Genomic DNA, 21,928 nt, shown 5'->3' with positions numbered 1-21,928 from the left:
TGGGGAAAATGTCTTCTATGAGCACGACCACTCAATGTGTAAGCACCACACCCTGCCGAAGGGAAAATGCATCAGCTAAAAGGCCGGGCCTACTGTCTTTGTGCTGTTTATGAGTAATATGAAGGGAATGTGTTTTAAAGTCTGATGCATTTGTTTTTCACTCAGATCTTCTAACAGATGACAAGGCAGAGCTGAGTGTGAGGTATCCGAGTGCAAAGTTTTATATTAGAGGCATTGGGGGGGGTTTATGGGATCCACAAAGAAGCCCGAGTCAAATCAGCCATCAATCCCTGAAAGGTGATTGGAATGCAGACAAACACCTCAGCCAACTGAGGCAGAATACGTTGGACGAGTACGCACAACCCTCACCGACAATGCAGCCCAGGAAATGAGGCCCAGGAATTGAGTGCACCCCAACAGGAGGCATAGCACCCAAGAGTTTCCCAATAGGCATTGGCATTCCCAGCAGCTAAATTAGCACCGTGCTTCTGCCTGGCACATTCAAGTTACAGACGATCACAACTGGCCAAGACTGGTGGGCAGAGAACAAGAGAAATAAATGTGAAAGGAAAAAGTTAGTCAGATTGGTCTGATGATTTGAAGAACAGAAAGCTACACAGCTTTTTTAAAGTGCACTTAAAGCATTAATTATGAGGAAGCCACTAAAATTTCCATCCTGAGGCTTTTAACTACCACAAAAAAAAATGAGCCGAAACCCGTTTTCTGTACAGTTCAGCGGAAAAGCAGTCATCGGCAAGCTATATAAGCAAAGCTCAGGATCAAAAAACAGGACCAAATTAGCTGTAATTAAAAGCAAACTCAATTTTGCAGGATTCTTAAATAGCAAAATGACAGTATCAGACACAAAGTCTAATCCCTTAAACTCCACCTTTTCAATCACATCTCTATCAGTTCCGCACAAAGGCACCTGCTGGCTTTCATCCCTCAGCTCGAGGAAGCAGACTGCATCTCAGCTCAGCGCAAGAGGCTGATTAAGTTGAGCTAATTCAAGGCATCGCTCAACACATTGGTGTTTGGCACCACCTAATCATACTGCACCAGTGCAGGATGGAGAAGGTGGATTCTTCCTGAAAGAACAAGGATCATTTACGGTCATCATTTTTCAGGTCCCTTTGATCACCTCATGGCTGTCACTGAACATTTTATTCCCTCCATGAACTGCCTGGTTGAAATCGGTGCCGTAAATGACCCACCATTCTGTTTTAAAGTAAGCAGAAAGACCTGAAGCATCTTAAATGCGCCTTAAACCACAGCGCTGTTGAATTCTCAACTCTGATTGGTCAGAAGGTGTGAATTAATTACAGCAAGTTTCACAGGGAATTGTATGGTGGATTAAAAAAAAATATATATGGTGACATTTTCTGTGAAGATATCATTTCGAGACAATGACTATGTTTACATGCACATCAAATTCTGTTTAAGGTGTATATTACAGTTGGATCCATATTCTGAATATGATGTTTATGTGCGCAGAGTAGGGATGTAACTATGAGGAAGTTTTCCGACCGGTTAATCAACACCGGTAATACCGGTATCATCAGGGTGGGGGGGGGTGTTTCCTTCTTTTCCTCCTAGCTTTTAAATCGCTAAACAATGTCGGTGTGGCCATGCGCATTTTCAAATTACCAGCAATTCAGGGGCAGCAATTACTTGAATGGTGGGTTCATTATTATTCTTAATAAAAAACAACAACAAAAACAAAACAGTACAATGACAAACTTGCTTATATTAAAAATAGAACTTTTGAAACCAAATCGTCTGCCATCGTCTCGTCAGTCAGCTCGCCTCACTCTCGTTACGTGATAAGTGAAAACTGATCTGTGCTGTGAATCATTTGGCTCATGCTGAATTGAGCAGACGCGTTTAGTTTTTAATTGTAGCATCCACTCTCCAACTGAACTAAATGATTTTTATTACTATAAAAAAAAAAGCAAAACGACAGTGGGGGCGGTGCCACGGTGGGCAAGTGATGTAATCGGTATGTGGCTGAACACCGCGCAACACCAGGAACACGGACTATCGCAGCAAGCCTAGCGCACAGGCATCAGAATATTCATGTATATATGGTTGTTGTAAATATGCCAAGCTACACATGCGCGTTTCCTTTCCTGACGTTATTTCCCAAGAGATTCAAGATGCTGCCATTGCTACCCATAATTCCTCGCAGACTGAACCTGCGCATATATCTCCTCTCAGTGGATTTTCTGAATAATGCAATGAATTTCCGATTAAAACAGGCATATTCCAGGAGTGGGAATCAGAATTTGGGGAATCAGAATACCGTCTTAATCTGAATCGGGCAATCGGATTGTGGCATTTACATGACTCAATACTAAATAGAATATTGCCAATCAGATTAATATTGATGTGCATGTAAATAGTCACTAACAGTGACATAGTTTATATAAATAAAAATTAATAGTTGAAAGTATAATTATTTTTTAATTCAGAATTTTTATATATATATATATATATATATATATATATATATATATATATATATTATATATATATATATAATATATACACATACATATATACACATATATACATATACATATATATATATATATATATATACACATATACATATATACATATACATATATATATATATATATATATATATATATATATATATATATATATATACACACACACACACACATACATATATACACATATATACATATATATATATATATTATATATACATACATACATACATACATACATACATATACATACACACACACAGGGCTGCAACTAGCTATTATTTTGATAGCCGATTAATCTGTCGATTATTTCTTCGGTTACTTGGATTAAAAGGCCAGTTTTATTTTCTTTTGAAAACAAAAAACTTATTTCACATTCTGCCCAATATTGTTCTTCAAACGTTGTGCAAATTGAAGGCTTTGAAAAATGTATCTATGTAGGCTATACTATACATTTTGCAAAGGATTTTCTTAAATATTAACAATTTGAAAACAAAAAAAAATGATTGTCCACAAGCTTTAAAGCAGAATTTAAATCACTATATTAGAAATGCTAAAAAAAAAAAAAAAAGTAAAAATCTAAACAAAAGCACAAACTAAGTGTTAACTGGTAAGAGGTTGAATGTTCTGCAGTAACACACATTCACTCATCTGAACACCTGAACACGTTACTTTTTTCTGTAAATATGACACTTCTTACATTTATATACCATTACATGTTCTAACCCCATTACAGTTACTGCGCTCATAAAAACACAATTACTTTGGTTTCTAAATATCGCTAAATATAACATCAAACTACATATCTGATCAAAAATGAATATTTTAGTCACAGTTAATGCGCTTCCTTTCTACTGCACGCCGTTTGATTGACTCGCGCTCATTCGGTGAAGTTAATGGAGACTCACTTGCTGTCAGGACAAGTCTTTATGTAAAATGGAAATACTGGCGTGAATTTCTAACATTTACAGATAAGGATATAAAGGTAAAAATGTAATTTCTGCGCTGAAGTAAACATGCCTGGAAAACATTAAACAGTACACGCATCTCTCGCGGCATCTGACACGACAAGCCACGTTAATACACTTACGAGTTTGTTTGAAGCGCTTAATATAAAACACTCATGTTTTGGACGACCTGGATCGTGAAATTTTCCCACAGCAGCTTACTCTGTGACCTCTGCTGCTTCTCAGATGTGTTTTATTCATCAAAATGCGTTTTTCACCATTGTGAAGTGAAGTCACTGACGGGGTTATCCACAGTGACATCACAAACCCAACTAATCCATAATGAAATTCCTTGTCGATCATTTTAATTATCGGTTATATCGATTAGCTGTTGCATTCCTAATAATTTTTATTTTTATATATATATATATATATATATATATATATATATATATATATATATATATATATATATATATATATATATATAAAATTTATCGTCGGGGTGGGGAGGGGGTTAGGGTTATTAGGAAACCTTGTAGGTAAATTGGCTCAGCCCATCAGTTTGTATGTTGATTGCACTATAGCTGATCAATATGTGCAGGTCCCACATGACTCTCTGACCATCTCAGAGGGCCTTTTATAGCTAAACTCTAAGTGGATATCTATCGATTAATACTTCAAACTATAACAATTGATCGGCAGCTGAACCATTTCAAATTAAACTTAACCTGTTCTTTCATCTTAATCCTTTATGTGCCATAGTATCATTTACATTTTACTGTCTATCATGTAGTATCACAATAATTGTTTGGTATGTTTATTTTTCCCCTTGTCTGTAAAGAGTGCATGTCTGAATATATTATTATTTTGATAAATTATGTCATGACACACTTTAAGACATTGTGGATATTGTAACATCTTTTGTTTTTTCTTTCCATTGAAGACATTTGGGTTTGAGATCAAAAGATTAGGAGAATAGGAGTTGATCAGAATTAATTTTTTCATCCCTGATATTTACATACTTCCACGTTTCGTCTGAGCCCACCCATTTTTCAAGTGATCAAAAATATTGGAAATGACTGCACTTTCTTGTTGCCTAGGTGTGTCCCATTAGATTTTTTTTTAAACAGTTAGCTCTGAATGCCTACTCTTGGTTTAAGCCATGGGTTTTTCCTGTAAAGAGTGCATTTGTTGTTAAAAAGGACAAACCAACATGAAGACCAGAGAGCTGTTTATGGGAGTAAATCAAGCCATTTTGAAGATGAGAAAAGAGGGAAAATCGATCAGAGAACAAGCATTGGGCATAGCCAATACAACAATTTCGATTGTATAGCGCTTTTTTTTTTACCTTAGTGGTTCTACAAAGCACTTTACACTGTTTCTCATTCACCCATTCTCTCACACACACCCAATGGTAGCATATAGCGCCATGCAAGGCGTTAGCTTGCCATTGAGAGCAACCTGGGGTTCAGTGTCATGCCCAAGGACACATTGGCATGTGGAGTCATGTGGGCCGGGAACTGAACCGCCAACACTACGATTAGTGGACAACCCGCTCTACCACCTGAGCCACAGCCACCCTTTGGCCTTGTCGTTCAAATATCATCGAAGGAAACTGTATACAAAAAAAATTACATTTCACTGATATTTTCAATATTATAATGAATGTTAAAATTATTATTCAGCCAAGTAGGAAAAATATAATTCACCAGATTCTTATGTATTAGGACCACAGACGATGGCACAGATATACTTTGTGCTCATCCCATTTATTTCCGAGATGCCTTTCCATCATCCGGTTTGAAATGACACTCTCTGGATGCGCAGAGCAAATCGAAATTCACATGACTCATGGTCTCAGATGGCCACCGCCCTAAACTAACACAGCCACCTGCCATGGCTTTGGAATTTCTTATCTTCTCACAAACAAATGCTGTCACAGAAAATAAATAAATAAATAATTGTTAAAAAAAAAAAAAATTAATAAATAAAAAACTTTGCTTTTGCAAAAGAATACCACACAGAAAGACAAACAGGATTTATCTGTGCTCTTGGCCAATTGAGTATATATTCCAAATCGCTCTAGCCAGTAAGATAAACATTGTAGACAAATTAAAGTATGAACCAACACACAGAGCATTAGTAAGGTGTTGGGCCACCATGAGCAACCATGAACAGCTTCATTGGACCATGGCATTGATTCTACAAGTCTCTGGAACTGTACTGGGGAAATGAACAACATTCTTTCAAACAATATTGCCTCAGAATGTATTATTATGATGGTGGTGGAGAGAGCTGTCAAACATGATACTACAAAATCTCCTGTAGGCACTGAACTCTTTTGAGATCTGGTGACTGAAGGTCACACCATACGATTTACATCACTTACATACTCATCAGAAAATTCAGTGAGCCCTTGTGCCCTGTGGATGAGGGAGGTCATCCTGGAAGAGACCACTCCCATCAGGATTTAAATGTTTCATAACAGGATAGAGGTGATCAGACAGAAGAACTTTGTATTGATTTGCAATGACTCTTCCCTCTTCGAGGACACATTTTCTCTTTAATTTGTTGCTCATGTGTACATATTTTAAGCCAAAATGTTGCAAAGTAGCACGTCCTCTGAAATTGAGATCTACTTGGCATCTTGGTTGTTGTTTTTTTGTTTTGTTCAATTACGCTAGTTGCCATGTCCACATATGCTACCAAAAATGGCTAAATACCTGTAGCGATCTACTCCTACAGCATTTGTAATTGCTGCTGCGTGAGAAGATGTGTCCAGTAGTGAAACTCTTATTCATTGAGGCAGTTTATTCTTTTTGGGGCTGTGTAGGTGTGCTAGCATATTCATCATAGTGGTTGTATATGGAAAGGGCGTGTAAGAAACAGCACACTGTTGTCTTTTTAATCACCAAGGGAGTATGTAAAGCATTATAAGACACATGGAAAATAAAACAATGCCACAGCAGTGAAGCTTCAAAAAGAGGGGGTTTTTTTGTTTGCCCTGGTTGTCTTTACCAGCCAGAGCTGGAGAATGAGTGAGAAATTTAATGTGAAAGCATGCCATATGAGGAAAAACTGTTAAGCTCATGTGGGGGACAGAGGCACAATGTAAATATTATGTTTGAGTCTTAGACATTAAATGCGTCTTGCAAACTGTAGCTCTAGCAAAATAATCCCAAAACTGCACCTGTAGAATTAATATAAACCTTAAAAAAAAAAAAAAGAAAAAGTTCAGTTATCTGAACACAGAGTAGTCTTCCTCCACTCTTACTCCACTACATGAAAGGAGATGCCTAGTTTTCACGAAAGAAAGTTCGGAGTAGAATTGGACTTAGGTTTTGAATACTACATTAAACTCAGTACTATGTTGGATTTAACTCAAAAGAGAGATGTTGGAATTAAATCATTATTGAACTCTAGCAGGCTAACTGAAGAGTTATGTATATTTACCTCATCAAAATATTCACCTCCTCAGCAAACTGTAGAGTCAATAGGTTTAACAAGCTGATATGTATTCTGGTTGATCTACAGGGGGGAAAAGTAGTATTTTGTATTTTATAGATAATCATATATACAATATTACTCTAAATAAATTTTACATTTAAGAAGTGCCATTTTGTTTACTGGTGTTGCCATGAGCAGCCATTTTGATTTGACATCACATGCTGAACTTTGGGCTGAGGGGACTGAACCCGACTTTCCGAGAAGGAATTCCATGTTGAGGGTGTGTTTTTTTGCGCATTAACTTCACAATGACTAGTTATCCTCTGGAAGTCATGAAAACTCCAATTAGTGCTTATGTTCTAATGAACAAAGCTAAAAATGCAGAAAGAAATGCCTTCTTTTTTCCCCTCCTTAGTTTAATCTCCCCAAGGAGTATCAATACTTTTTTAGTGAAAAACAATAACCAAAGATTGTCTTTAAATGTCATTGCAATACAGGCTGAAGTAGAGCAACAAATTTTATTTATTATATTAAAAAAACAATGTTCCATAATGTTTACATTGCTAATAAATTAAATGAAGTAGGTATGGTGATGTATTCATTTTCTTGATGCAAGGTTTGGAATTTCTGCTGATGCTAAAATCAATTTTAAATTCTACAAAATAAAACATTTATAAACAAAAGCTTTTCAATAAAATACATCAGTGCCTATAGAGTATGTGAATGGCTCAGACAACATGCACAACAGAACAAAGATTGACATTTGTAGAACAAATGTACGTGAGAATTATTAGGTGAAATGATTTTAATCCATTAGAATAATTCTTTGAGAAGAGTTTTTTTGTTGTTGAATGAACTCACTGTTCATTCACTGTGTATTGAGTAATTCTTCATTTAAAAAATAGCATTTGTGAACTGAATTTTTTTTAAAAAACTATTATTTGTAGTACTTTACATTTAAACAAATGCTGCAATGATATTGCAGGAAAATCTGAAGAGAACTCCTTGGCTAAATGGGACATCGATTGCTGAGTAGTGCAGTCTTCAGCCTTCCCATCACATGTGTGGGAATGATGAGCTCTAAGCCCTCTCCAAGCAAGTGCTCTCCATAGAGGATTGAAAAGCTCTCAGTGAAAGATTTCTTGCCTCCTACATTCCTCCCCTCTCTCTCAACTCTCATTCTCCAAACTACCCTTGCAAAGCGAACTGGCTCTACTTGACGTGATGAGCAAAACCGCTCTGTGCAATCTTTCCCATTCAGGATCACCTTCATTGCTTCACCCCTTCCGCCTGTAGATCAAAAATTGGACCTGCCGATTGACTCAAACATCCAACAGCTGGAGAGCAGCAGTGATCATTATGTAAGCGTAATTGCTGCGTGGGCCTGAAAAGCAGCATGATGACTCGAATCAAGTTCCCATGCAGCTCTGGCTAGAACATGTCCTTTTATGAAGGTTGTCTTCCTCAAATCCTAACCTTAACCAATAGAAGGCTCGGATCTGTCAGAAAAGAGCAGATTATAGCAAGAGGCAAATGACCACAGCGGTGTTAAATTCTCAAATATGAAGTGTCAGAAAATTATGATTTCTTTTCTATAACAGCATGAGTCTGACAGTAGGCAAATCATGCGGTTTATATTAATGCACTCGATCTAATACATTATCATTTCTATAGCAACGACTTACACAAGGACTTGTATAGTAACAGTAACTCGCATCGGGCTGCATTACACCACCCCAGGTATTTTGAAGTATTTATCTCCAGTATCAGCACTAACAGTTAGAAAGTGCCATTTTGCAAGAATAAATAGTGTGAGTAATGTGCTCACACTGAAAATTCCAACAAAGATGTGCACTTCAAGTACCCATATGATGCATTTATTCAACTGATAAAACAAAGTGTGGAATGTTGGTACACGATCGCAGCTTTGCTTACGTAACGGAAGAGGGGAGGGGCTACCAGGAGCTGACACTGGCTCAAATTTGCTCAAAATAAAATAGTAAATAAAACATTTTTTAAAAAGTGTGACATGCCGAAATTCGTTTTCATTGACTTTGGGTATTCTGCCAAGGTTAGAGGAGTCGCATTACATGCGTTTGACGTCATGTGTCATCGCCTGGGAAAAGTCTTATATTTCCGTTTAGTAAAAAAACTTTAGTGTTCTATTTGAGACGATACTACCCTTCAAAATTCATACACTAGATGGTAGAGTACATAGTGAATAGTCTAAGTGCATAGTGTATAGTACGTCATTTGGGACACAACAGTTAAACAGATACAACTGTAACTAACCTTTCCAACACAGGCAGTTTCTCAGTAAAGAGGAGTTGCTGCATTTTCTTAACTTCGGGAAATGAAGTGAGGAAACAAAATGTTTGCAGCTGCTGTAACGCAAGTGATAAAAGGAACATTAAATGTAACTACAAAGAGATAAAAAGTATAATGTGTCACTCTTTAATTACAAAAAAAAACTTAGCAAACTGCTGTAGTGTAAGAGGAATAAAATACATCAGCATGTGCTGTTACAGGAAAATAAATCCACCTCGAGCCTCAGCACCTAGTCTATTTTCCTATAACAGCACATACCTAAGTGTTTTAGGTCACAAATATAGTTTTCTGAGATATTCCAAGTGTAGTCAGAAATTTTATAATAATTACTCCGATTGGAAGCAGCTGATTAGAGTTTAAGACTTAAAAATTGTAGAACATTAATGTTTGCACAGGCTTTTTTTCAGTGTCCCAGTGTTTTAAATAACTCACTATGTATGGGAACTTGTAAGCAAGTCTAAATGTCATGAAATATACTGTGAATCATAGAAATGCCTTAAAGTATCATGATGTAAATTTCAGTCATGCTGCCAACCACCCAAGTGTGGCATTTCTTTAAATTTTAGGCGTCACTGTTTTGTTACAACTAATTTTCTATTGATCACTATTTTAACAACCTTTCTTTAACTTTAAATTTGCTTTTACTCACTTATTTCAGTTAGCACAGTCACTTTTTAAAAATAATGAAATCCTTCTATTTTACAGATGTGCTTTCTTTAATGCTACATTAATTACTGCAAGATGCATTCCACGTACCAGAAAGTGTTTTACAAAAATATCTTTACTGTTATTATTTTTCTAAAGACATGCGTCTATAAACATTCAGTCCTGTGCCGCTGCAGACTGCCATGTTTAGTACATTTCAGCTCAGTGAGTGGGTGACTTTCACCCCGCCCTTATCCACCCTCTCAGTAGACGCCAATGTGCTATGCTCTGATTACATTCAAAGCAAGACTTGGAAGCTTGTCCTAAAGGCTCAAGGGGGATCCCACATATACACCCACAAACTTATGTACTTGCATACATAAAAACACACAATCCTTACAAATACACGTCATTCTGAGATTTTAAATTCATGCAAAAAAATTTAAGTGTAGATAAGATTTTTTTAAAAAAAAAAAGATCCATTTCAGACCACATGACTCAATTAAATGGGCATCTTATCCTTAAAAAAATAATAATAATAATTTTAAAAAGTCCTGCTGGAAAAATAAATAATTTTTCATTCAAAACATCTTTCCAGTTGACAACCTAATAATATTCAATCAGACCTGCTTTAGTTTTTTCATTTGTTACATTCCAGAAAGATCAGAAAAATTCGCCAACACGCTAGCAGAATCTACCACAATGCTGGAACGCAGTGCTTCTGCTAGTCAAAGCATTCCACTATAATGCCTGTCTGACTTCCTGCGAAGATTCTTATTTAATATTGATGAATAAAAACAAAAGGCAGAGATATGCTGCCCTGTGCACAGCGCATGGTCTGTGTGAGCTATATGGAGTGCCGGATCTATAAATAAAAGCATATTCCTTTTGCAGTATACAGAAATTTGGTTTTTATTTTGGAGCTTAGTAAGGCAGTGTTTAGGTCAGGCTACTAGAGCACACTACTGACAATAGGCAAAATAAAACCTGTGTTCATTCTGAATACTGGTTCCATCCCTAATACAGGTAATGGAAAAGGAGGAAAACGTATCCCATTTGTCCCGTACACACCTGATAACAACATGAGTGTGAAAGCTTGCTGTGTAAGGAACACATAAATAATAAATTCAGACCAACGAGTGGAAGCATCTGTCACAGGCAGGTTGCTGCCATCATCTCAGTGGACACCATGCTCTCAAAAATCCTCCAAATGATCCTTTCCACCCGAATGAAACTGCACCATGTGTTACAAAGCACAAAAGTGAACAAAAAGTACACAATTTCTTACAAATGCTTTACTGTACCTTGAGATAATCTCCAGGTGTAGTCATGCTCAGCTCGTTACACTCTCCGGACTCTTTGCAGAGCTCAATTAGCATAAGCTAACGTTGCATTATTAGAGAATAGGCAGGAGAGCGCGCCAAGAATCAGCTGAACTCATTAATCATTACACAGTCATCCTTGACTTGGAAACAACTGTTGGCCTCTTCAAAAGGTGCTAATATTCGCACTAACACCAAACTGGAATGCACAAAAGGGCAAAGGTGACGAAACGCGTGCAACACACCTGCTGACGTGCCAATATAAGCGTGTGGGGAATGCGCTTCTCTGAACTGCTTTGTGGAAGATTACAGGACATTAAGTTTAAGTTACTAATGTGTAAGAGAGCACATTTTCCAAGGTTTTCTCCAAGAAAATGCTTCGGTGGGGGGGGGGGGAAACCCCCAAAGGTCCCAACAACAGGAACACCAAAAATTTGCATGTAGCCATTACAACTATAATTTGCATTTCTTCTTATGTAGTCTGCCGAAAAGCATCTCAACCACTTCACTCCATGTGTATTCTAGCCACCTCAAGGTCCATGAAATATTCAATTCGGCGCGTTCTCGTAAGTGCGTCTGGTCGCATTCTGTGTGTGACACAGAACCATTTATGGATTGCAGGCACAGCACAGAGTCGTGCTCACATGGCTCAAGCCTCCTCATTCCTGGACTCCATCTACTTTGGGTGGGGAGGGAGCAGAAGACAGCACTCTCCCTTAATTAGAGGGAACAGTTGCTAGCCGAGTGAACGCAGTTTAATATGTTCGACAATAAACCGTAGTGCTCAGCTTGAGCTCGCACTAAGAAAGAAAATTTCTTGGTTATGCTTTGTACACACACACACACAACATCCGCACCCACAGGATTATGTAAAGTGTACAACACTAATGCACACACATGCTGGAAGAGGCTTTTTGATTTAACAGAAGCTGCATACCTAGTTTACACCATAAGCCTAATATGTCAGTGGAACAAAAAAAAAAATTCTTACTGCAAACATTTTTTTTTTTTTACTGCAGATCTATTAAACATTGAAAGCATGACCAATAGATTGTTCTTTATACAAACATTGAGAATGAGAAAATGAGAATGCACCTATTGAGTGCAATTTGTAGGAAAACTCCACCCTGAAATACACAAAATACACAATAATATTGTGTGATGCGTTTCGTGATTCAGGTGCCAATTTCTTGGTTGATGTATTTACAGTCAGGTTTCCTAAAAACAAGAGCAAACACTTCTTATTACAGCTATTCTTATTATTCATATTATGATCACGGTCAGGTTTAACTGTTAGCTCCTAACACCAAGACCAAGTCCTTCATTTCTCACACAACATTTTCCAGAGACATCCAATGTCATATTAATGAGAAACTCTGTGCAGACGTGGTATAGACAGCAAACTGATGGACTGAGGTTCCAGAATGCAATGCAGCTATACGACGCACAGTTAGGTAGTGAGCGATGAAGTCACAAGCACAATGGAACTGATGGCGTTATTAGAATGAACAGTGAAGCTTTGGAACCTTACTTTGGGTGGTTTTGTGGGTAATGTAGGAAACCATTTGGCAAAGTGAAAATAGACCAATATGTCAACGAAATGCATTTAAAAAAGGTCAACTCAGTATTTATATATATTTTTTTTATATATATATATATAAAAATAATTTTTGCATAATTGAAGATCACACATTGATGAAAAATACTGACATGGGGAGTAGTTCATGGTGATTTTTTTTTTCCCCCTTTTAATGACGCGCTTCATTAATCACATTCCACTCCTAGAAACTAATGATGTGAAATAATGGGAGCCATCTCAGCAAATTGCTAGAAATCACCACTTTTTGGTTGTATATTAGGCTTGGCTGATATTTATGGCAATGTTGATGATGTATTAGTCAAGCCATGTTCCATTTCCGAGTATGCAACGTACACACAAATGTAGCATGATTGCATTATACATCACATTACGTGGTCTATTAGTTACATATCAAGAAATCACTATGAGGGGGGAATCATGGAATCAACCTGCATAATTTGTTTATTTTAGAAATAAATGGAATCCAAAATTTAAATTCAAATCAGACAGACATTGATATAAGTCAAAAGGTTTATATTTCCATATCACTACATGAAAAATAACCCTTTAGAAAGCTACGTGAGACAACTGAATACTGAAATCTAATATTTATGGTTGTTCACAGTACAACTTCACACTAAACTTTTATCCTAAAGGATTTATTAGGTAAACCTGCCATATATTTCACATCATATGAACACAATTACTTACCATCAGCTTGACAACATTATTTATTTAGGTGAGGTTGAGGTGTTTAAAAAAAACTGTTACAGCCATACCACCACCAGCACTCACTAATCGCTACCATGTGCCCGTAACTGATGTGCTGAGAATGATCAATAATACTCACCACAAATTCAAGCCCCAAGCTCCCTAACATGCTAGCTGGCAACAGCCTATTCAGAACAAGGAACAAAACCATGACACTCGTGAAATCTGTACATTAGTTTTTGTAAACCTGTACACAGTAGTGTTCTTAATCTAACTATAGCCTTTCATGTCCACTATTTAAACTGGGGGAAACAGAAACAGGGTTTACTGCTAACACTAAGTCAGTTAATCATTTCAGTATATACCTTGGGCCAGGGGGATAGAGTGCCTGCAATATTTAAAGAAAGCATTTTATATTCATTTAAGTAGCTCAATGATAATTCCCTACTTTATCTACTTTTTTTTTTTTTAAATCAGAAAATGTTTGCATAAAGTGCCGATCCTGCACTAGCAGAACTTGTTGTGCATGTTACTACCTCTAAGGGGAAAACAGTCATTGACACAAGACATTGCTACAAAATGGATGGGAGCAAAGGAGAAGCCTTCAATGATGCACATGATTTGAAATATTTTTGCATGTCGGCACACCACTTAGATAACATGTTGCCACACATTCTTCTCTGCACATGCCACCAGCTCTAAAATATTCAGATCGTCCTCTGTGCTGTCCTCATTTATGTGTGGTTACAAATCTTTATGTACTCAACACTGTGAGACAACCACAAGGAAATATAGCACAGAGACTCAATCATGATTATGTCATTTTGACACGTCAAGCACTGATCAGGAATTAAGATAGTAGAACACACTAGCCGCCAACAAAGTATTACCGTATTACAAATGTATTGCTTATTCAAATTATTTGACTTTGTTTAATTGGCAAATTATTTGAATTGTGCAGGAAGGCAATGCCCTACAATGTGGTTGTGTTCCCATGGGTGTGTTATGGGAATGAAAGTAAAGAAAACTGAACCACTCTAACTTGTTTCAGCAACCGCTTTATGCTGGTCAGGGTTGTGGTAGATCTGGAGCTTATCCCATGTACACTTTTGGCAGGAATACACCCTAAATGTGACGCCAGTACACTGCAGGGCACCTTGCACACACGTTTATATGTTCATTCACACCTACAGGCAGTTTATCTTAACCAATCCACCTACTGGCATGTTTTTGGGAGGTAGAAGAAGATCTGAGAACACAGAGGAAACCAATGTGGACATGGGGAGAACAGACACGGAAATTATGCACAAATAACTTTTTTGATATGCTGTTTGCTTTTTTGAATTCATACTTAATATCAAAGCCAACTATGACTATGCTCTGTGATTTACTGGCAGCCCAGCTGAGGTCCAACACCCAGCGTTCCCAGGACAGTCTTTGGATCCACCAAGACCAGGATACTTACTGAAGATAAATGAATGACTGGGAATAAAAACTAGACCTGCATTAGTTTGTTTAGTTTAATAAGCAATATAATTTACAAACTCATTTCCAGTTCCCAAACTGGAAATGGTAATTCTCTTGATCCTTTATGGTTCAAAAAAATCCCAGATTTGATTTATTGTATTTTAGCAATTTATCCCAACTTTTTCTACAGTTTACAGAGGTCATTTGGAGACATTTTGGAACTTGCTAGATTATTTTGAAGGTTTATATAAAAAAAAAGTTAAACCTTTTACACACATACAATTCATAGCATGAAGGTTCTAATTACAAGAACTTTGCTCAATATAATAAAAATAATGTTGTTCACACATGTTTTTTTGTTTGTTGGTTTTGTCATCTTAGTTTCATGACCCAATTAACTGATTAGTCAAAGTGGTAGCTGATTCAGTAAATTCACAATAATTGCAGCCATAAACAGGAGATTTACTCTCAGACTCCTTTTATTAATCACTCAGATGACTGAGCATGCACTGAATGATTGCTGTTGCAACACAATCTTTTTCCCTAAAAAAAGTCAGATGAGCATGTCTGCGCATGCAAAAACTGGCATGAAAGTTCCCAATTATTCTGCTTTCAAAACAGAAAAGGTCCGATTTTAACAACACGTGTCCGATGATTGTGCATGAGTGTCTTGTGATGTAAAATTCCATTCTGTAATGGAAGGTCTGAGTGGGTTGTCACTTCCCTGAACTACAGAATTTCCTTAACCAAAAAAGTTACTTTATTTTATATTATATATATATTGCATACACACACACACACTTCTGCATCTGTGTCTTTTATATCAGTATTTACTTTAATCAATTGCTGAAACTGGAATATTTACAATGAATAACCGTTAAAAGCAAAAAGGAACTGAAACTAGCTAATATAATAACACTTCTATATTTAAAAAAAAAAAAATAACTGGCTAGATGACGCATTGGACAGAATTCAGTTAATTCACTCCTTTTGATTAGCTCACAGGAAAAGATTTGTATGGTCCCAATCATTACAATTAATACCTGGCAAAAGCAAACAAACACAAAAAAATGTACCTATAAATATCTTGTAATGTCCTCTCATACAACCATTAACGCAACTACTGAAATTATGTACACTGTGTCAACAAACCTGGCTGCAATAAAGAGTAAACATGCTAAAAAAGCAGGATCTTGCACAAGAGTAATCTGTGAGTGTGTAATGATAAACAACCAGCCAGGAAAAGGGATCCTGCAATTCATTTTAGTACAGACCACACAACTCACGCCATTTACTGAGGAGATTTGTTTCACGGTGTAAGGGAATGTAATGTGACCCACGGCCTGACTGCTCTGAGCCAGCTGCTCACAAACCAGACAGGCTTACTCATGGAAACCTGGACATGCATTAATTTAATATATTCGACCCCACTGCAAGCTTATGATGATGTGAGAAAATGTTTGTAGTTTAAAAATGAAATCCCAAAAACCTCTTTTCCATAATTTAAACAAAAAATACCTGATACCGACATACTGATTGCCGACTCTCTGCAAGCTTCTGTTGCCATGTCATATGTAACATAAGTATCTAATCAGTTGATCTGTCATTCTTTGATCGGAAGGATATATTGCATGTAGAACATGTCAAATCTTAAACTATATTAAGAAAATCACACCTCTGCCCACTTGGTACAATCACATCATGTCAAATATCCCTGAAAAATTTGTTATGTGCTCTAAATATCAAGTTATGTTTCATTAAGATGTCAGTTTTTTTTTTTATAAACCACACTTGCTAGCACAAAAAAAGTATTAATCCATTTATGTTTAAACCTGTTTTTCCAAAAAAAAAAAAAAAAAAAAAAAGTGTTTTTTCGTTGTTTAGAACAAAAATCTGTTTCTCTATGACCCGTTTTCCTGGAATGTGCATTCATATCATCTATTTAGAAGAATATTACAGAGACATTTCTCAAAATATTGATCATTTTTGGTTTTATGATCGATTTTCTACTGAAAATGGCATTAAATGAATTTATAACCGTCCATGGTATTGTGGTGCCTTAAAGACTCTATGAAATGGCATAAGAACCATGATATGATCCTGTATGTTCACATATTCCTTTTTGCAAGAGCAAACCTGATTAATATCTTGATGTGCTTGACGGATTTTCACTCAAGCCAACAGCGTTTGGGATACATCACTAGCAACACATGGAGAATAGCAAAATGTTTAACAAGAGCCTTTTTCTCTGTGGAGGATTTCATACCACTGCCCTCACCCAAGCCTGTCAAATTTAACAAGGACGATATCTTAGATGATGAAATGCTGTGGGTTGTGGAGTTATGCCATACCTAACGACCCTGCCAAGGTCAACCATCAGTGCTGATAGTGCTGAAGAGTCACAGGGTCATCACCAGAAAGCAACAGCAGATTTATAATTCTGAATATTATACTATTTGATAAAAAATGATATTAATAACTCCTACTGATGGAGAAGCCCAGGTGGTCTATAAAGACAGAATCATGTTCTCAATCAGTCTGACCCAGCACTGGACAGCCCCAGATTGGTAGAAAAGTGCCTGCAATATAACTGCCAAATTTCACATATTCCACCCTCTTCAAAATGAATAATATCTAACCATTTACTCTCCACCAATGAATAGCTGGAAATGGGTATAGTGTGCAGGAAGACAGACAGCCGAATAAAAATAAAAAATGTGCCATCAAACTATGTTTGCTGCTATATTAAAGCAGGGGCAGAACATATCCATTGTCTAACCAAAAGTATGTGCACTACTGAGTATTTACCATCCCAATCTAAAACACGTAATAATGAGTTGTTCCCCCTTTGCTGTTATAACAGCCTATACTCTTCTGGGAAGGCTTTCCATTACATTTTGGACCATGGCTGTGGGGATGTGCGCTCATTCAGCCACAAGAACACAAGAGGTTGGGCACTGATGCCTGGTCCACAGCCATCATCTCAATTCATCCCAGAGATTTTCAGTCGGGTTGAGGTCATGGTTCTGTGCGGACCACTCGAGATTTTCACACAAACCTTGGCAAGCCATGTCTTCATGAATCTCACTTTGTGCAATTGTCATACTGTAACATGTTTAGGCATCTCAGGGCTCCAGATGGCGACTAAAATGGTCGCCAATGCGACTAACTTTTTAATTTTGTGACCATGTTTTTTTTGCCAGTCGCCAGTGGACAACATTACCCACAAACAAAATTTTAAAACAAATTAAATAGAAATTACCATACGTCTTGTTGTGTTAGGCTACTGAACTCTCATCTCCTCTTGCGCATGTGTCTACCTGCCCCATCACGTGCACTCCTGTATGGGTTCCAATAAAATAAACTCTGCACTCTTGTCCTGCAGTGGTTGAAGCGTTGGCTGTATAGATGAACAGAAACAGGTTTTACGTCACGTTTATCGGGTTAAAAAGTTGGAAGTGTTAACTTTATTACAGGTGTTTAGTTTGATGTGGTTTAGTTCACTGGAATTTGAATTTTACGTTATATGTAGGCTAGCTAACTGCGTAGTTAACTAACGTTAGCCAGCTGACAAGAAAACAAAAATGTGCAAACGAGACTTTTTCTCATTCCCTGCCCCCTCTACATCAGATGCCGACGATGTTGAGACCAACTCGACCAGTGAAAGTTCTCAAGTGACATTTGAGTCATCCCAGCCCGTTTCAATCGGTGTGCAATCTTTTACAGATGATGACAGCCAAGCACAGCGAGTTGAGTCGTCTTTTCCCGTCCCTGCGACTCCCATCCTGACAAGACCGTTTAAATCAGCTTGGCTGCAAGAGTTCGCCTGATTACATTATGACAGTGGGAAAATGTACTGCACCTTTTGTGCTAAAGATATTGCTGGTAAAACAGAGTTCATTACCGGTTCGAGTCATTTTAAAAAAAGAAACCGTGAAGAAGCATGGTGAAAGTAAAAAACCATAAGAATGCCAGGGATTGTGTCATTGCTAGGTCTGTCCCTCGTGCCACCCCAATCGTGAAAGCAGTGCAACGTGCTAGTGAGAAAGTCGCAGAAAAAGAGATGAGGGGATTGAAAATAAAATTCAATATAGCCTACATGATTGCAGTGGAAGAAATACCATTCACAAAGTTTAGCTCTGAAATTCTATTGATGAAGAATGGTATGGATGTATCAAAGACATATGATAATGAGACAGGTAATATGATTCAATATGATATATTGAACATTGCAAATATTGTGTATGTAAAGAATACATTGTGTAAACTATGGGAGGCAGAGTCAACAAAGGCAGACAGCACAGAGGGGAAAGAAAAGGCAGTGTGAGGTAGCCTTTTAACAATGATATCATCATATGTCAAATGACATCACTATATTTTGGCTCCTGAAAATTTTATTTGGCACCAACGGCTCCCAGATTTAATTTTTTTTTTTTGCTTGGAGCCCTGCATCTTAGTTCCAGTGATGGGAAATCTTAATGCTAGATTATATAAAGACTTTCTAGACGTTTGTGTGCTTCCAATTCTTTCAGAAGAACCACATATTGGGCGTGATGCTCAGGTCTGATGGCATATTTTAGGCTCTTTTTATAGATCGTACTGGTGTCCACAAAGAGACAAAAGGATGTGAAACTGCAATTTTGACGCACTTCAAAATGGCACAAATGATCAGAGATCACAATATGTGTGGCGTTTATACTACAACAGAGTTTACAAATAAAATGGGATAGGGTTGTGCCGAGGAGGAGTGATAACCCTCGTCCTGGCGCGATTCCCAGTGCATTCACATACTCCACTCTGCATACACAAGTGCACTGCGTCGGGTGTCAAGTAATAGCTTTAGCACGCTAGGTAATGCACCATGTGTCCAGTAAGGAGACGCCTGGGGTTCAGTCTAGGTCTCTTCCTTGCTGAAGAACAAACCGCAGGGTTTCCCCTTTAGCGCACTAGCGCCATGACGTCACACGGCTCGAGCGCCGCCGACTGCGTGCCCTTATTAATTAGCTGAGCCTTTTAGTCCTGAAGCAGCGAAAAAAAAAATAATACAAATCTCCCGTTCGTCCCTGCGTTTTAAACCCGGCCTTCTGAGTCGCCTGGTTAATTAAAGCCACCGGTGGCTAATTACAGTGATTTGGCGTGCACACGCACTCGCGAGCATTATATTCTCCGCAAAAACACTTTAGCTCGCGTGCTGTTTTCATCACACGATGCGACGTGCGCGTGAAATAACGCACCGAACTGCTTTTTACGCATTACGAAAACAACACCGCGTGTGTCGGTGTGTGATAAATTAGGGAAGGTCTGAGATGTTATGGAAGCTCCATGACTTGGCTACTTCCGCATCCAATCTGTCTTCTGAAGAAGACAAGAACATACAGCTTCAAAAAATAAATAAATAAAAATCACCAACCAATAGTTCCTACGAGTTAAACACTCAACAAACAAGATGGATTTGATTGACAGGAAAACAACGTGCCCAGTATGTTTGAAAACAGTTTCATTGGAAGATCATAATTTAGAAATAAATAAAAACACGAATAGTGCATGAAGATGCAGCATGAACACACACACGCACGCACAGTAAACACTCACACCTGTGGACTAACAAAGACACGGAAAAAACGAAATGTACCAACCTTTTTATAGCCTGGGTGTTTCTTTCGTTGGGGGAAACCGCAGAGTTAAAGCAGCACTCCTGGGCCTGACCTTCCTCCACCTCTTCCTCTGGGTGTTTTCAGTGCATGAAAGTGGCTCGGACTTTAATAAAATCCCGTCAAAATTCACAGTCTTTTCCTCCTCCTCCTCGAGTGTGCACGAGAGGCGTAATGTGCCTCTTCTGTCCGCACGGTGGTGGCGCAAGGAACACACAAGCAGTCCGCTTTGCTCTAAAAGCACCTCATGCAATAAGTAAGCGTGTAAATAAAATGATAGTGATAATAAAAAAACGAGTCTTCGTGTAATGTTAACGCGCAACACGCGCTCTCAACGCAGCACTGTGGCAGCTACTCGGGCGCGTGCGCTGGAAACTAAACTTCAGTCCACCGGTCAACAAGCTAGGCGTTTACACACATAAAGCTCGAGCTCAAAACAAAAAAACGTCCTACATTGACGCTCTCACACACCCACACGCGAGCGATGAAGTCGAAAGCTATGGACGCTTCGTCAATCCAGCAGCTGAAGGAGAAGAGGAAATGTAAGCAGCGCAGGCTAACGCTCAGCACTAACGCAACAGTTTCGACTTCTTTCCCGGCAAATAATTCGCTTTGCCTTGTGTGGGCGCTTCGTTTTGGACCTCCCTCGACCAAAAGGGTGCGAGAAGTGTGAGGAAGAAAGACAAGCTCGCGCTGTTGTTCTTTTTGGTGTTAAACTGAAAGCTGAGTGAATGACAGTGCTGGGATCCGAGAGAGATGGGGGGAGGAAGCGCGAGTTAGAAGGAGGGACTAGTTTTGGGAATCGGGCCCTGCTTATTAAACACAACTGATCCAGGATCAGCGTATTGACTATTGAACGTCTGTTCACCGATTTAAAAAAAAAAAAACGATCTGGAGTCAGTTTTAAGATGGCCCTTTATTTTAAGGTGGCGGAGATTTGAGTTAGGAGAGCAACAGGCAAGTCGAACCAAAAAAGGACCTGAAAAAAGCGACACAAATAAACACATTCGTGTTTACTTTATGTCCACGCAGCATTAAACAAAGCAGATTTACAGAGGCGGCTCTAGTTTCTCATGTACTCCCAGCGCATTAGAAAAAGTGGACTGACTCTGTTTCATGCCTCAATTAATTTGGTGGAAATAAAGCTAACCAAACTTCTTTGTTTTAAAGTAATCTTCATCTTTAATAAACCTTTATAAAAAATTCAAGTAAGTATGGTTTTACTAAGATATACTGTAACTCTAGTGGTGTACAGTATGGTAACTCTTTGTAGCAAACACTAACCGATTATAAAATGGTGAAGTGGGTAGTT

At 38.0% G+C, this 21,928-nt stretch overlaps 1 protein-coding gene across 3 annotated transcripts in view; it reads right to left on the bottom strand.

Annotated features, from left to right (window-relative positions):
- atp2b4 (ATPase plasma membrane Ca2+ transporting 4) overlaps positions 1-21,673 on the bottom strand; it is a 124,267-nt gene extending 102,594 nt beyond the window's left edge. Inside the window, exons 1-2 of one of the 3 annotated variants that reach the window (XM_053652658.1) lie at positions 20,602-21,668; positions 18,228-18,365 (exon numbers count right to left, since the gene is read on the bottom strand). The gene's annotated coding sequence lies outside the window, so the exon portion shown is untranslated. Of the gene's footprint in view, positions 1-18,227; positions 18,366-20,601 lie in introns of all 3 variants that reach the window. The other 2 variants (XM_053652659.1, XM_053652657.1) reach the window with 2 other exon arrangements.
- Positions 21,674-21,928: the final 255 nt, after the last annotated feature.

This window comes from Ictalurus furcatus, chromosome 21 (assembly GCF_023375685.1).
Source record: "Ictalurus furcatus strain D&B chromosome 21, Billie_1.0, whole genome shotgun sequence".
Classification (NCBI taxonomy): Eukaryota; Metazoa; Chordata; class Actinopteri; order Siluriformes; family Ictaluridae; genus Ictalurus; species Ictalurus furcatus.
This window is presented reverse-complemented; position numbering and strand designations above follow the sequence as displayed.